Source organism: Manis javanica, chromosome 4 (genome assembly GCF_040802235.1).
Source record: "Manis javanica isolate MJ-LG chromosome 4, MJ_LKY, whole genome shotgun sequence".
Taxonomy (NCBI): Eukaryota; Metazoa; Chordata; class Mammalia; order Pholidota; family Manidae; genus Manis; species Manis javanica.
In genome coordinates, this window is record NC_133159.1 from 11,125,976 (window position 1) to 11,143,200 (window position 17,225).

The 17,225-nt window shown below is 48.3% G+C and overlaps 1 protein-coding gene and 1 long non-coding RNA gene across 8 annotated transcripts in view; one reads left to right on the forward strand and one right to left on the reverse strand.

Moving 5' to 3' along the window:
- The window catches only part of LOC108401263 (uncharacterized), a 39,037-nt gene extending 37,825 nt beyond the window's left edge, over nucleotides 1-1,212 (reverse strand). For all 3 annotated transcript variants that reach the window (XR_012130004.1, XR_001854110.3, XR_012130003.1), the window contains exon 1: nucleotides 1,080-1,212. This is a non-coding gene — a long non-coding RNA (uncharacterized lncRNA). The remainder of the gene's footprint in view (nucleotides 1-1,079) is intronic.
- The window catches only part of TMEM51 (transmembrane protein 51), a 46,972-nt gene continuing 30,001 nt past the window's right edge, over nucleotides 255-17,225 (forward strand). For 3 of the 5 annotated variants that reach the window (XM_017667085.3, XM_017667089.3, XM_017667090.3), the window contains exon 1: nucleotides 1,386-1,593. The gene's annotated coding sequence lies outside the window, so the exon portion shown is untranslated. Of the gene's footprint in view, nucleotides 387-758; nucleotides 888-1,385; nucleotides 1,594-17,225 lie in introns of those variants that run through there. The other 2 variants (XM_017667086.3, XM_036999588.2) reach the window with 1 other exon arrangement.

Here is a 17,225-nt window from a genome sequence, read left to right on the forward strand (position 1 = left end):
CATACATGGGGACCATGTGTACACATGAAGTTGCTGTTTGGAGGTGAACTGGATTGACAATTCCACCAGGGGTGAGGGGGTTTCTAATTTCCATCCTGGAAATGGCAGATTCTCAGGAGGAGGCGCCTTCTGTGCTCAGCTCCAGTCTCTGACACTCCCCCAGCTGTCTATCAGCTTTTCTCAGGGTTTGAACTTCAAAGGGCTGGACACTCACCCGAGAAGGGGACCCCAGCTTGACCTTTCTTGGAATTCAAAACAATCTAAAATTGAGAGAGCAGGCAGGCTACTTTCTCCAGGGTTTTTGTGGTCTGGCTGAGATCAATCCACTGAATTTGGGCGCCAGAGCGGCAGGATTCCAGAGCAAACCTCCAGGCCAAAGGCCGCAGGTAAGAGGCACCCTCACTGGCTCAGGTTAGCCTTCCCAGAGCCAGGCCATGGGCAGCAGCTCCGGGGCTATGACCAGAGGCGGGCCACCTGCCTGCAACCCAGTCGGTCGAAGTGACAACCGGTGCTTCGTTGGGAAAGTTCTCAGCAAATCTGGAATTGGGCCCCCAGCAGGAGAGACTCTAGGGCCAGGGCGCCCCCATCCCTTTGCGTGGGCGAGGGCACCCGGAATGGGCTCCACCCCAGCGGAGGCCCGGCCGTGCGAACCGGAGGGTACGCAGGAGACCCGACAGGAGGTGTGGGGCTGGGTCAAGGGCAAGAACTGACTCGCTTTTTAAAATCTCGCTTCCTCCTTTCCTACCTCCGCCCACCAGTCACCAAGCAGGGCACCAGCCCTGGGCGCTGCAGGCGGGCCCCAGCGCCCTGAGTGCGTCCAAGGGTGGAGAGGGAGGCGGTGGCCTCCCCAGGAAGTGGCGAGAGAGGCCAGTGCACCGGGCGGCCAGGTGAGTGCCCGGCCAGGTGAAGGGGCCGCGGTTGGCTCAGTAGTGCTAAGACACTACTCTCACGCCTGGGGTGAGAAGGCGTGGAGTCACCCAGTTCCACTTAACACATAAATACCCAGGACTCTCGGCCCGGGACACCTCCCCCATTAAGCCTCAGCACCCCCGCATCCCCCCACCCCCCACTTTCAATACCTCGGCCCTGGCGGAGGGGGTGGGGGAGGGTCCAGGTCTCGGTTCCCTCCCAGACCCGAGCGAGGCCACCTCCGTGGGGCGGAGGACTGGGGAGCGCTAGGGCCCAGCGTCCCCACCCCGCACTCCGATCAGCCGACGCAAGCGAGCGGGTGCCCGCCCTCCGCAGCTCGGATCCCGCGCCCCTGGCCACGGGGTGGTGCCGAGGACCGAGGGGGAGGGTCGGCTGGTGGGCGGTGCCTCTCGGGGCCCGTGTCCTCCCGGGGCCGGCGCCGCGCTCCGCCCCTCGCCGTCCTCCCTCCCGCACGCCGGCGCTCCGAGGCCGCGCTTCCTACGTGCCATCCCGGTCCCGGGGCGGGCGGTACCCACTTCGCCACCGCCTCCCTCGGTCGAGACTTTCCCGTGCCCCCAGCCCCGGGTCACAAGCCCTGGAGGAAACAGTCCGCGCGGCCGGGGTCGTGGAGCCCCCATTACCCGGCCGTCCGTCCAAGACCAAGCCGGACCCGCCGCCGCCCCGGTGAGTCTGCGCCGCCGCGCCCCGCGGAGGGACTGTCGGCTCCCGGTGGGGCCGGGAGGGCGGGGGAGTCGAGGGCTGTCTGGGTCTGTCGGTCCGTCCGTCCCAGGACTTCCTGCCCAGGTCTGCCGCCGGGAGGACTCAGCACCCGCACCCTCTGGAGCCTCACCCCGCCAGTACGGGACACCCCCACCTCCCGTGCATCGCGCCGGGCCAGCTAGCGTCGGCTGGGGGACGGCAGCCGGCCTCCGGGGAGGCCCTCTGTTGGCGGGGACAGGTGCGATCCGCCTGCGGGATTTTGAACCCTTGGCCTCGACTTAGAGTAGAACTTCCCAGTAGGTGCCCGGAAACCGCTCCGGCTCGGCCAGCATGGGCCCTTCCCTCCCCCCCCGACCCCACCCATCCCTTATTCCCTTCTGCAAATATAAATTTAGGTGTAGATTCGTGTGTCTTTGTTTTTACGTACTAGAAGCAAAAGGGTGAGGAATTGAGCTGGGTCAGAGTGGGGTGAAACTCAGTTTCTTTACTGTAAAACGGGAAAACCTCCTGGGGGAGGTGGAGCGCTCATGCCTAGCACGTAGCAAGTACTCAAAATCCAGATCAGATTTCCAGTCTCTGCCTTGACGGGAGGCGTGTGTCCGGGAGCGCCAAGTCTGATTAAGAGGATGGTCATTTATAGACAGAAATCTTTCCTAGCCGAAGGCTGGGGGGACCTGGAAGTCCCTAAGCCTCCCTCAACCCCTCTAGGGCCCCCCCACTCCCGGCCGGTGGCAGCCGTTCGGTACCTGTGCAACGCTCGCCGGAGCACTTGTGGCCCGAGCTGGCCCTACGCAGCTGGATCGGTGGTCCTGGCGCTGGGAACCGGTGGACGCGGGGTGGGCGGGTCCAGAGCCAGCCTGGACGCAAGGCTGGGGAGGGATTGCCCTCCAGGGCTGGCTCCTGGCTTTGGTTTTGCGAGAGTACTTCCAGGGTGGCTTCTAGGTGGATGGCTTCAGAGCCCTCGGCTCTGGGACCTGCGGACACTTGCACGCTTGGAGACTTGTCACACAGGATCTCGATCTAAGTTGATAGGGCCACAGGGAATTGGGAGGGAACCCCTTTTCCTCCAAATATTTCCCTCCCCAGCTTGCCAGAGGTACCGCCTGGACTTTGAGAAAAGGCAGAAGAGAGAGGAAAGGAAGGAGGCTCGGTTGCATCCTCAGGATGTCCTGAGCTGGCAGAGGTTGGATGACAAGGGCCTCGGTGGCATCAGGCAGGGCTGGGCTGCCCCAGCAATAGTACAGAGCCAAGGGGCCTCCCGGAGCGCTCAGCCTAGAGAATAGTAAATGACAAGAGTCCCAGATTTAGTCAGGCCCCAGCACTCCCTGGCTGCAGGACCTCCACCTCGGGGGAAGTGTCTAGCACATAGCAGGTGCTCTGTAGGGAGCTGTGTTGAGGGCGTTGAGGACAGCAAAAGAAAGAAAATAACTCAAGCCAAGAGGTCCTGCTAAGAAAAGAATGCTGGAATATTAACCAGTGTATTGGTGTCTGGGGCAGGGGGACGATGGGACAGCATAGGCAAAAGGTATGGAGGTGTAGAGGTCTGGGGGCTTCTGTGGGAGGGGATGCTACTCAGGTAGTGGCGGGTGGGTTTGTGGGAGCTGGAGACAGTGAAGGGAGTGGAGGGTCTGGAATGTGCTGGACTGGGTAAGAGGGCCAGTTCCTTGCAGGTGGGACTTTATCATATAGCCCATCATGGAACCCTTTAACAGATGTTGTCTGAGTGCCTTCTGTGGTCCGGGCACTGTTCTAGGGGCTCCCAATAGGTGATGAAGAAAGACACAAATTCCACTTGAGTTCTTTTAGTCAGGGAAGTCATTTGATCCTATTGATAACAAAAGGAAGACATTCTGGTTGCCTGGAAGTTGGATGGGAGTTTGGGGAAGGCTGCTAGGGGAGAGAAGGCTGGCCCACAGGCTGGGGGCAATGGGAATGAAAAGGCGGGGCTGCACTGGAGTGTCTCACAGGAAGCAGAGGTTAACATGTGGTCCTAACACAAAACCACTGGTCCAGGGTGAGATTTGTGGATTTGCTGTGAACCCTAACTGCCGGCCTGTCTTCTGCCAGAGAGAGGGGGCAAGTGCCTGGGACTCTGGCAGGGCCCAAGCCCCCCAGCTGTGGCTTTCTAGCTCTAGAAGTCACAGGCCCAGAAGTTTCTCTGTGTGAGGAATGGCAATGCTGGAGGAAGAGCCAACAGCATGGCTCCTGTTGACATTGGCGCTGAGCAGCCTGCCCCTTCTGGGGCTCCTGTTTAGTGGGCCATGGCTCTGGTAAGTGTTCATCCATCCCTCTGAGGGGCTGGCAGTAAACCCCTGAGAGCTCTTGGGCTGGAAGAGGCTGGAGTGTGAGGGGCTTTGGCTCTTTGCTTCTCTTCCCCCAACTCCAAATGCAGGTGGAATTCCAGAGACTGGGAAGGGTTTTCTCCCTAAGTGTGGAAAATCTTCCAGAAGCTCAGATGCCTTCTGACTGGGGATGTGCTGAAGGGAATGGGATCTGTCGGCCTCTGGCTGCTGGCTTTTGCTTTCACTTTTGTTGTGTCTGCTCTGAAGCTTGGAGGAGTCCTTCCTGCAATCGACAGCAGTAAGAGTACCCTTCGTGTTACCAGTCTCCCCTTGCTTGGAGGTGAACCACACACAGTCTTTCACCTGCCACTGGAGGGCCTGTGGTGAGAGGGGCCACTCTCACTTGACAAATGAAACTCAGAGAAGGGGAAGGGACTTACCCAAGGGCATGCTGTGCAGCAGAAGTGGGACTGGATCCTAGCCTCCTGCCCCTGCAGCATCCTCAGCATTATCCTGGGAGGTCTGGCCACATTCAGGTCAGAGTTGTTTGAGGCCCCAGGTTGGTCCAGGTTTGGTGATTTCTCAATGTCTCTATCTTGCCGGCTGCTGCATAGTCTTGCTCCTCTCCAGCCCAGACAGGTGGCCCAGCCCCGCCTGGCGGCGTTTCTTTCTCCCACCTCCCAGGCTGAGCCCTTGGTGCAGCACTGCCCTTCCCAGGACCTCTGACTCCCCACGGAAACAGGTAACTTGGTATTTTCCAGAGTCAGGCCAGACTGCCCCGCCCCTCCCAGAATGCCACACACTGGCCAGCAGTGGCTCTGAGGGTCCCTGCTGAGCTCTCTCCCTTGCTGAGGCCTCAAGCTAATTCTCAGCTCCTCCGTCCCCTGAGCCTGAACCTGCATCTCAAGACATCTGGGATGGCCCAGCCTTCTATGCAGTGTTTTTCCTAGGACTAAGCAGCCAAGTCTCCTTATTCTCTTGTGCCCTAGATTTATCAGACTAGCAGCCCTTTGACATGAATGCTGGTCCCTTTCACTCTTAAAATAGTGGAGCCAGAAGGAACCTTGGCCATGAGAAAGTCCATACTGCTTGTTTTACAAATGGGGAAACTGAGGCCCAGGGAAGGGAGGAAGTTTGCCTGAGCTCACACCTAAGGCTAGAACGCAGATTTCCCATTCTGTCTTGAATGATTCTGAGAATGGTTTTAAAAAAAAATTAAGAACCAGAGCCCTCTCCTCTCAGGAGCCCCTTCCTCTCCACACTCCCCACGGGCAGGTATTTTGGAGGCATCCTCAGTGACATGTCCAGAAGGAGTAAATGCCAAGGGCCCTGGAAGACAAGGGGACACATCAAGGAGTATATATCTTGACCTTTTCAGGTCCTGTCTTTTCCACCTGGCATTAACGCCAGAGAGTAAAGTCATGATTAAACTGACTTGCCACTCCCTGAACCATGCTTTATAATGCACCTCTGGATGGGCAGGCTTTTGAACTTTTCACCCCCTGAATAAAGGAGCAGAGGTTCATTGTAGAAACCTAGAAGGAAGCATCCCAATGTGCTGGCAGCCACAGTTGTTATTGTGGGGTTTATTGAGATTTTTTTGCTTGCTTGCTTGCTTGCTCTGGTATTTCATATCCTGATTTTTTTAGTTCATTATCATAACATGTATTTTCCCTGTGTGACAAGTTTCCACAACGGTTTTACCCTGCTGGTCTCATGTGCTTCTACCATCTGTTGGCTAGAAGGTACTCAGGAGGCCAGCTATCTGGGTTGGCCCATCAGAACACTCCAGTGCCCCAAATACTGCATATCTGTATGCAAATCCTGTAACACTATGCAAATTATTCACCACTGTGGGACTTCAGGAGGCCCTTTCTCTGCATCACGGTGCCTGTTTAGAAAAGGGCTATATTTACAACATCAAAGCAAAAACCGATCGTCAGTGAGCCTCCTAGAAGTGGAGGAGGTCAGCCATCTAGGTGGGATGGGTGTGAGCCAAAGATGAAAGGAGGGAGGGAGGAAGCTTCGTTTCTTCTGATTTTTTGCTGTCTTGGTTTTAACCCAGCCAAGTGCTTCCAGCCCACCATTATCAGCCCTTGCCCCAGAGCTTCATGGGAGCAGATATCCGGTGGCAAGTGCAGATCCCCAGGAAAATCAGTATTTGGCTTGTTTGTCTCTAAGCTCTGCCTCTTGGAGAGAAGACGTTTCAATGCAACGATGAACCCAGAATCTGTTACCTACTCAGATGACCCAGGTTGGTCACTCCAACTTTGGGACAGGTTCTTGGGGCGTCTTTCATCCTGTAAGAGGATCACAGCTTTGTTAATGCCATATAAATTGTTGGTACTAGAAGCAATCTCGGAGGTTCCCTAGGTTAATATTTACAGACTGTGGACAGTGACTTATTAGTGGGTTTTAAAATCAGTTAAGTGGTTTTCCACTGTTTTTTTAATATGAAATAGAAGAAAGTAGACTAGAAAACAAAGTGCATCTCCTGTCATGAGAATTATTCTTTAGTAAAACTTTAATCTCAGTTATCCTTATGTAGGTATGAGCTGAGTCATCAGATAAATATATTTCCAAATGTGTGGTAAGAGCCTTGGGCAGTGGGCTCTGGTTCTCTGGCTTTTTTTAATTGAGGTGTGATTGACATACAAGATTATGTTAGTTTCAGGTACACAACACAGTGATTTGACATCTGTATACATGGCAAAACAGCCCAAGAAGTCTCCTTACCATCTGTCATCTTACAGAGTTAATGCAGTGTTATTGATTATATTCCCCATGCTATCTCCCTGATTTATGTATTTTATAATTGGAATTTTATTCTTAATCCCCCGTTCTCTCCCCCTATAACTCCCATCCTCTTTGTTCTGTGCATCTGTGAGTCTGGGTTTGTTTGTTTTTGTTTTTTAGATTCCACATATAAATGAAATTGTGATATTTGTCTTTCTCTGTCTTACCTATTTCATGAGCATAACCCCCTCAAAGTCCATCGTGTTGTCATGGATAGTAAGATTTCATTCTTTTTTATGGCTGAGTAATATTCCATAATATATAATATCACTATATATATATAATCTTCTTTATCCATTCATCCACTGATGGACCCTTAGGTTTTTTATCTTGGCTATTGTAAATGACGCTTCAGTGAACATAGGGGTGTATGTATCTTTTTTGTATTAGTGTTTCATTTTCTTCCAATAAAAACCCAGTAATGGAATTGCTGGATCATAGGCTAGCTTTATTTTTCATTTTTTGAGGATCCTTGGTAGTGTTTCCCATAATGGTTGCCTTCACCCTCGCCAACACTTGTTATTTCTTGTCTTTTTGATACTAGCTAGCCATTCTAACGGGTGAGGCGATAGCTCATTGACGTTTTGATTTGCATTTCCCTGATGATTAGTGATGTGGAGCATCTTTTCATGTACTTATTGGCCATCTGTATGTCTTCTTTGGGAAGATGTCTATTCAGATCCTCTCCCCATTTTCTAATTGAATTTTTTAAAATTATTGATTTATATGAGTTTTCTATATATTTTGGTTATTAATTCCTTGTCAGATATATGACTTGCAAATATCTTCTCCCATTCAGGAGGCTGCCTTTTCGTTTTCTTGGTGATTTCCTTCATGGTGCAGGAGCTTTGTAGTTTGATGTGGTCCATTTGTTAATTTTTGCTTTTATTTCACTTGCCTTTGGGGTCAGATCCAAAGAAAAATCACTATGACCGATGTCAGGGAACTTACTGCCTATGTTTTCTTCTAGGAGTTTCATGGTTTTAGGTCTTACATTCAAGTCTTTAATCCATTTGGAGTTAATTTTTGTGTATAGTGTAACAGTCCACTGATTGATATACTGTGATCCTGGGAAACTTGGGATTCCTTGGACAAATCCCAGAAGCAACTCAGGTTTGAAGGGACATGGCTGAGGGCTGCGAGGCCGGGCCAGCAGGAAGGAGACCTCTTACAAATCTTTGACATGTCAGAGGTGTGAAACATAACCTTTAAAAGAATTCTGCTGCTTTAAAAATAAAAGTAAACAGGGCTGCCTCTGCTGGTCTAACCACCTCAGTTCTTAGAAGAAGAAACTGAGGCCAGAAAACAGGCCATGGTCTGTGCAGGGTGGGTGGGCTCTCAGGGCCTCACATTGATGAGAGTCTTCAAATGTAGACCTCCGATACCACTCCCCATGAGGCACTAAATTCAGTATCAGACAGAGCTATAAAATGCATGGTCACCGTGCAGCCTGAGTCCCCTATGAGCTACACTGTCATGTCTCCTAGGAATGAATGTTTCTTATAAAGCCTGTAGTTATCATGCAAATGGTCCAGTTAATATTGCCACAGTGCACAAAACAGTAATGGTTCAATTGCCAGCATTTAAAACGCATCACAGGGTTGGTAATCCCATTTCGGCACTTCTTTTTTAATGTTCCCAGAGCTTCATTAATGGAAGTGTCCTGAAGGTAGTTGGCCCAAGGTTACCTAGCAAACCCTGGCACATCCAGGATGAGAACTCACTGTGGTGGGCGAGTTCATTTTTTTAAGATTGTGATTTCAAATGTACAATTCTGGATGTCTCTAGAAGGTTCTGCTATTTTTCGATTCAAGATATAGAAGCAAGTGGCTCGAATTCCTGGTGAATTCTTGGTGAACACACCTTTGGTCTGATAGACAGATGGAAAGAGGGGGGGCTGGGGAAGAGGGAGTGGGGAGAAGGGAGGAGCCAGAGAGAGAAGGGGTATCTATTTACCCTACCATTGTTTACTTACCTTACCTGCATTTCCCCCACCCCACCCTGGCCAGGCTTGTATCAGTTAGGATATGGGCATGGCTGACACATGGAGGAGGATGTGATACAAAACAGAACACGCACACTTTCAGACCCCAAATATTACATCTTCATTAACTGCAGTTTGGAGGGGAGCAATTATGTATTGGAGTTGCCTTTGGATAATTGCTGTTTTCAAATAGTGAGAGATGCAAGTGCCACTATACGGGGGAAGACATCTTTGGCTGCCACAGGCTGTCACTTTAAACAGACGTACTGCGTGCCAGTCACCGAGCCGGGGGTGAACTAGAGAGGGCCGCTGCCATCCCCAGAGTGGCTGACCGTCCCCGGGGAGATGGCCTGGAGGGGCCCTCTCAGTACAGCTGACCAGTGGGGCGTCTGCCCAGGAGCATGAAGAGGTTTCAATCCAAACTTGGAGATTCAGGCCGGTTTTCAGAAAGAGTGAAGTCTAAGCTAAAACCTGAAGGGGAGCAGCAGGCCAGTAGCAGAAGAGTGTGTTCTGGGCAGAGGCCGTAGCCTAGGCAAAGGTCCAGAGTGTGAAAGCTTAGTTCACACGGGCCGACACTAGGTGTGGAGGGCACGGCTGGGAAAAACCTTTTCTATAATTTCTTCTTAAAAGTCATTTTGGAAGCAAGACTCATTCATTCAACCAGTATTCACTGAGTTCTTTCTATAAGCCAGGTGTTCTTCTGGGTTTTAGAAAGAAGTGGGCTATAAGAGAGACACAGTCCCTGCTGTCAGGGAGCTTACACCTTTTTGGGTGGAGGGAAGAGTCAGTAAACTGGGAAACAGACAAGTGAAATAACAGACCAATAACTGTATCATGTGCCCAGCTAGAATCTGTGCCACCTCCCCACTGCCCACGAGATCAAGTCTAGGCTAAGCTCCTTAGCTTTCAAAGCTCTAAAGGCTGGACTCTTTAGAGTTCAGACTCAGTTTACTGAGACCCATTCTGCTGCCCCAACCCCTCGCCCTACGCAATGCAGGGGTCACAGGACCCAGGAACCACGTCCCATGTCCACCTCCCTCCTAGACCCTGCCCATAGCCATGAACTTTGATGGCTTTTCTCTTTCTATTCCTTCTGCTTTTTCTGCCTAGACCATTCTCTGTCCTAACCAAAACTCTTAAAAAAAAATGCACTTTTTTATTTTGGAGTAATTTTAGATTTATAAAAAAGTTGCAAAAATGGTTGTTTCTGTATGCCCTTCACTCAGCTTCCCCTGATGCTAACATCTTAGATAACCATAGTATACATATCAAAACTAAGAAATGCATATTGTTACTAACTAAATAATAAACTTTATTTGGATTTCACCACTTTTCCCATTATGTTTCTGCTCCAGGATCCATTCCAAGACACCACATTGCATTTAGTGATTTCTACTGGTCTGTGAGAGTTTCTCCCTGTTTCCTTCAATTTTGTGACCTTGAGAGTTTTGAAGAGTACTGGCCACTATTTTGTAGAATGTCCCTCACTTTGGGTTTGTCTTATGACTTCTCATGATTAGACAGGCCTGGGGTTTAGGAAAGAATACTACAGAGGTGAAGTGTCCCCACCGTGTCATGTCGGCATTTACAGGACAGCAATGTGACTTCCTGGTGGCGATGTTAGCCTTGATCATTTGATTAAAGTGGGGTCTGCAAGATTTCTCCGCTGTAAAGTTGCTACAGCCCCTTTTTGGAAAGTAAAATTAGAAAAGAACTTACTGAAGATGACTGATAGGGTAGGCTTCTAAAATTTAAAAAAACTTTGATGCAACAAATGATAAACTGGAGCAATATTTGCAACACGTGTTTGGCAGACAAGGGGCTGTTTTCTGAACACACACAAGAGCTTTTTCCATCAGTAAGGAAAGGCTGCATGCCTTAGTCGAGAGAGAGGATAAAGAAGAAATGCTATTGGCTAATAAGCATATGAAAAAGAAAACGAAATGATATTCAACCTCATCATATTAGAGACAATGCCAATTGAAACAAAATTGTCTTTCTCATAGGAAATTTTAAATGTTTCGAAAAGTTTTATAATTGTTAGTTATAAAAGGAATGTTAATGTTAGTAGGTAGTCCTTTCATGAGCTCATGGGAGTGTAAAGTGACAGGACTTTCTGGAAATGCACGTCAAAAGCTTTAAAAAAGCTTTTAAAAAGGCAGCAGTTTCAATACCAGTAATTTATCCAGAGGAAACATGATTATGTGAAGAGTTATTTTCAACACTATTATTTTTTTTATAATAGCAATAAAATAAGAAATGAACTCTGTCCAGCAATAGAGGACTGGTTATATAAACCATGGGTCTTCATATACTGGAATATTCTTCAGCCACTGAAAATTATGGTTTAGGCAAATACTGATGATGTGCAAAATTGTTCTATGTATCAAATTCTTAAAAAGTGAGGTTGCAAAGCCATATTGTAGTAAGATCTCATTTTTGTAAAATGAAAGTATGTTTGTTTACACATACACAGGGAAGTCTGAACACCGTCATAGGTATTATCAGTAGTTATGGATGGTGGAATAACGGGTGATTCTAATTTTCTTTCTGCTAATCTAGATTTGTTCATTTTTGTTTAATAAACAAGCATTGCTTTTAACCAGAGAAAATGTTTTTTCAAAACCTCCTAGTGTTGTTGTGGACACTCCGAGGTGATTCCTAGGTAAGGCGCCTTGTGAGACGTGCAGAGCTCTGCAAGTAAATGTTAGCCACTGTTCCAGGCGGTTCTTTGACAGTTTCATCACTGGGCTTCTGGGCCTCTGTTCCTAGACTTAGGAAGCTGAGATGGAGCAAAGCGAAACCACAGCAGGTCTCCTGCAACTGGGAAAATGACTGTTACAGGCTGAATTCCCCAAATGGACACACTGAAGGCCTACCCCCCAGTGTGATGGTGTTAGGAGGCAGGGCCTTTGGGAGCTGTTTAGGTTCAGATTAGGTCATGAAAGTGGAACTGCTACAGTAGGATTAGTGCCCTTAAGATAGCGAGATCACCCCTTAGGGAAGGCCACGTGAGGACACAGCGAGAAGGTAGCCATCTACAAGCCAGGAGTGGGCCCTCACCAAATCTGCCGGCATTCGGATCTTGGACTTTCAGCCTCCAAAACTGTGAGAAATAAATGTCTGGTTTTTAAGCCACCCAGTCTGTGGTATTTTGTTATAGCTGCCTCAGCTGTCACCCTCCCAGAATTAACACACACATATTTAATCGGCACACAGTAAAAATCACCCTTTTTCATGTAGTTCTACGAGGTTTGACAAACACATACAGTGGTGTAACCACCACCACAGTCAAGACGCAGAAGAGTTTTGTCAGCCTCTTTGTCGTCAGCCCCTCTCCTGCCCCTGGTTCTCAGCGAGCAGTAATGTTTGCTGTCCTGATCATTTTTGCTGTTTCCAGGGTGTCACAAAAATAGAACCAGACAGTATGAAGCATTTGAGTCTGGCCTCTCTTAGTCAGCATAATGCCTTTGAGATTCCTCTCGATTGTGTTTATTCCGTGATATACTTGCACCACAATTTGATTTTCCTTTTACTTGTTGAAGGACATTTGAATTGTTTCTAGTTTGGGGTGATTATGACTAAAGCTGCTAGAACATTCATGGGCAGGTTTTAGTATGAACACACATTTTTCATTTCTCTTGGGCAGATGCAGAGGAGTGGGACGTCTGGGTTTGTATGGTGAGTGTAGTTTATATAAACTGGCCAAACTTAGAAAGTTTTGTGCTGCTGATTCAGGTTGGGGAGGTCGGGTGGGAATGGACTCTTGTTGAGCACCTGCTGTGTGCCACTTCACAGAGCGAGGAGCTTGACATGCACCGCCTCAGGTAATCCCCACCACAGCCTAAGATATAATGGGCACTGGCCCCCTTTACAGATGACCCATTGAAAAGGCAGTTCCATGAGATTTGACCTAATAAATGCAGAGCTATTCACTTTGAGCTTGAAGGACTTTGTGAGGGGAGGCTGTTTAGCCTCTACTCTGTGTCTGCCCCTTTATCCATTCCAGATTTGTTCTAGAATTTCTAGATCTTTATACCCTCCAGCCTAGCTCAGACATAGAAAGATGATTCTAATTTATTAATGTAAAAAGACAGATTACAAAATTGGTCCAATTTTTAATTTTAGAAAAGATGGAGTTTACAGATTTGAATATTTACCATTTCTAAATTCCCTATGGAGATAGAGATGAAAGTAACAGATGTAAATTCAAGTGCTGGCTCTCATGACTTCAGTCATTTGGCAATTGCTTAACTTCTGTAAATGGGGAGAACAGTTTTAGGATTTTGTGAGGATTTAATGAGCTAAGTGTAAGAAGTACTTAGCACATAGATAGATGCTCAGTAAACTTTTAGATGCCATTATTATCACAATGATTATTTTTTAAATATTTCCACTCTGATAAACTCACTTCAAGTATTTCCACTCTGATAAACTCACTCCAAGTATTTCCACTCTGATAAACTCACTTCAAGTATTTCCACTTGGATAAACTCACTCCAAACCCAAACTAACCATTTTCGGTAGCCCGTGGGGCTTTACCTCAGAAGGCCTGGGGTTGTGGACCCCTGAGAAGCCAGTCTCCACACCCCCTCTCCTCCCCCTGCCCTCTGCTTCAGGGCAGAGTAAAGACAAGTAACTGAGAGCCTGCTTTTCAGCGTAGACCCAGGGGTGCTCTGGCTGATGTCTGGTGTCAGTCTTCCACACCAAGAAATAACTGTCTTCTGGACATAATGGCATATTGAATTCTGGAGTCAGACTCCCTGGATTCCACATTTATCAAGTGGGGGGAATGATAGTGTGTCTTCACAGGGCAGGGGATGAGGATGAAATGACACTAAGCTTGTGACACCTTAGCATGATGTCTCCGTAAATGCTAACTCTTGTAGATGTACGGTTAGGCTTCAGAAACTTACATAACGTACAAGCAAACATTTTAAAGTGAATAATTCAGTGGCATTTAGTACATTCACAATGTTGTACAGCCACCACCTCTATCTAGTTCCAAAACATAGTCCTCACCCCAGAAAGAAACCCCATTCCCATTCTTTGTGGAGCTACTTCCCTGAACTGTGGGTGGTTTTGGGGCTCAGCTGTGGGAACCCAGCTCTTTCAGCAGCACCTTCTGGCTGGCACACATGTGGCCCATGCAGGCAGTCCTCTGCTCAGATCATCAATCAGCTGGGTCAGAACCCTTCAGGGAACTTATTAAAAACAGAGATTCCTAGGCCCTAGCCATGCCTGCTGAATCTCCAGCAGTGGGACCCAGGAACCTGGATTTTTAATACATTCTCTAATTGATGCAGATATCCAACCAACTTTAGAAGTCCTGACATATGGAACAGAAAGTGGGCTCTGGGGTCAGGCAATCATGAGTTGGAATTCCAGTTCTCTACTTATTAGCTTTGTGATGTTGGGCAAGTGACTTACCCTTTATGATCTAATACTGTTTACTCATCTGTAAAATTGTTACGGAACCTAGACTGGGTCACCCGACAGAAGAACCAAGCAGCACTCGGAGGTCTTGGAGGGTAGGAGGTTTATTTCACACGGGCAGGCTCAGAGGAGAGTGATCTCCAAAGGTCTGAGCCCCAAGCAAGGCAAGGGGAGCAATTTATACTTTTCTACTTCTGTATACGTGGCAGTTTGGCGTGCGCGGCCAGCAGGGCGGAAGAACCTGGAAAGGTCCCAAAGGGGGTGGGCTGAGATCCTCCTGTTAGCCCTGTTGGCCATGTTGAAAAATTTATTTTCCTTATCAAAATGGGCATACTGCCTACTTTCTTCATGGAGGGTTATGAGAACTGAATGACATAGTTACCAAACTTCAGACATGTAAAATATTACAGTACTTACTGTAGTTAATAAGTGTGCCCAGACATGTCTGGTGACAGTTCAGATGAGCCCAGATCTTCTGCTTCTTAGGAATATGGGCCTCACCCTGACCATATTCTTAAACAGATTTTTTCCTGACATCACGAAAACTAGACTTGCTTTTCCTGTCTCTCCGTTCACACTCCGGGCACTGTTTCATGTAAATATCGGTCATTTATTTCTTCTTCAGGCAAATTTCACAAATTCCATCTCTAAATAAAAATTATGGCATCAAGACCATTCCAACTTCCAGCCCTAGATTAGATGGCTTAAACAACAGAAACTCTCAAAGTTCCAGAAACTGGAAAGTCCAAGATGAAGGTCAGCACAGTCAGGTTCTAGAGAGGTCTCTCTTCCTGGCTTATAGACAGCCACCTAATTGCCGTGTCCTCGCATGGCCTTTCCTCAGTGTGTGCATGTGGAACAAGAGAAAGCAGGCTCTCTGGCATTTCTTTTTATATGGGCACTAATCCCATCATATGGGCCCCATCCTTGTGACTTTATCTAAACCAAATTACCTCCCCAATGCCCCATCTCCGAATACCATCGCACTGATGGGTGAGGGCTTCAACATGTGAATTTTAAATCGAGGCCAGAACAGTGCCCTGCTGTCCTCTTACTTGTTCAGGCTAAAATCACCTGTCTCTTCCTCATCTCTCCCTCCAGTCAGATCCATCACAAGTTCATCTCCATTTGTCAGCTTTGACCCGGCCCAGGGCAGCAACTTCCTGACTGTCTCCCTGCTACCCCTCTGCCTTGCCAGTCTTCCAGAGTTATTTCTGCCTCAGGGCCTTGGCACTCACTGCCACTTCTGCCTGGGACTCCCCCCAATCTTCTCATCCTGATGTGCTCCTGCCTTATCGGTCTCAACTGAAATGCCACCTTCTCTGAGAGGCCCTCCCTGATTAACTTATCTAAAGGGCCATGTCTGCCTTTACTCTTATATTGTTCTGTCTTCTTTTCCAAACAATTCTTGTTAATCCATTCCTTCACTTATTTTTCTCTCTCAGTAGAGAAGAAGCTGCATAACAACAAGTCTTGTTCACTCCTGTGTTCGTAATGCCCAACAGCCAGTAGTTGCTCAGTGAATGTTTGCTGAATGAATAAACGATGTCAGCACAAATTTGTTGAGATTTTGTGGTGTATACTGTTCCATGTCCCATGTTAGAGGAGCCCCAGAGAAATGTGAAAATGCCCAGAGGCAGTGATAAGAACAACACAAGTATTATGCCTTGCCTGCTTAACTTCAAATTTAGAGATAAAGTAGGAATGAAAATTACACTCTGATGACATCTCTAAATGGCTGGTGGCAGTTAGGTAATACACGTGACCCACAGTGACAAAACTTAGAGGAGAGAAAAGCTGCGTGCTGCTGGTTCTGAGGGGAGGCCTCACACAGAAGGGGAATGAAGGCTTCAGGGTTGCAGGGGGAGGGGAATCCCAAGGCAGGGAGACTGGGCGGTGTGCAGAGGGTGGGAGGCGGACCCACATGGCCAGGGCTGTGACATCAGGACTCTTTTCCTCTCTTGCACGTGTGCCTAACATTGCTCTGGTTTTTCTCCTGGGGGAGAGCACATCTTTATCCCCCCTGGTATCATTGGTACGTGGTACCGGCCCTGCACAAAGTGGGTGCTCATGGAGCTTGACCTAGGGAGTCAGGTTGATGGGGGTAGTCCAGACGCTCTGGAGAGCTGGACTTGGTCCCATAGGCTGTGAGGAGCTCTTTTGAAGTTTTGATAGAACAGTGGCTGGGCGGTTGGTGTGAATGGGCTTAGGGGCTGAGAAGGCTTTAGAGTAATTGTTGCAATCAACTAGGCCTGAGAAGTAGGATGGAGCTGGATGGGGGTCAGAAGAATCACTGAAAAGAAAGGCTTTGGGAAGGGAGAAGAAACAAGTCTGGGGACCAGCTGAATGTAGAAGTAGACGGGTTACAAATGCATATGTCTGAAAGGAGGCAGCAGGGGATGTTAAGGAGAGAGTCTGGCCAAGTAGGAGTCATCAGGGAGTGGTGGAGATTGTGGCAAAGTGGAGGCCAGCCCCTTCCATAGGATATAGTTATGACTTGGCACCTGCTGCCTGTTACATGTGAGAATTTGGGCCAAGGTTACCAGATTCAAGTTCTATATATGATATCACTCACCTTCTCAGTATTGGCAGTTACTGTATATTATATAAATCAAATAATCCTTAACGGGCCGAATAAGACACTTCTGTGTGGCCTCAGGCCACCAGTTTGAGACCTGGAAGTGTGTATGTGTTGGAGATGGAGTGAGGAGGGGCGAGAATGCCCAAGGTCACGAGATGGCAAGTCCAGGTCATCAGGAGAATGGTGAACCCTAGCACTATAACTAGGAGTACAGGGGTGTGGGACGGGACGGTGGAGATGTTGAAGTGACTGGCCCAGTCATAAGACAAGGGAGGACATAAACATCTCATCCTGGGGGAGCTGTGGATTGCAAAGGCAGTTGTTTGAGACTGGAGGGGAGGCCTCTTTATTGTTAATTAGTAGCGGGTATGGGAAGTGGGCTCTCTGCAACCCTCTGTGCTTCTGTAAGGGGTTTATTTTGTTTGGATTTTTTTTTGTTTTACTTTTTTTTTTTTTTTTTTGCTTAAGATTTCCTGATTTGCACCCTGGTAGGCAAATGTAAGAACACCGGTTGTTG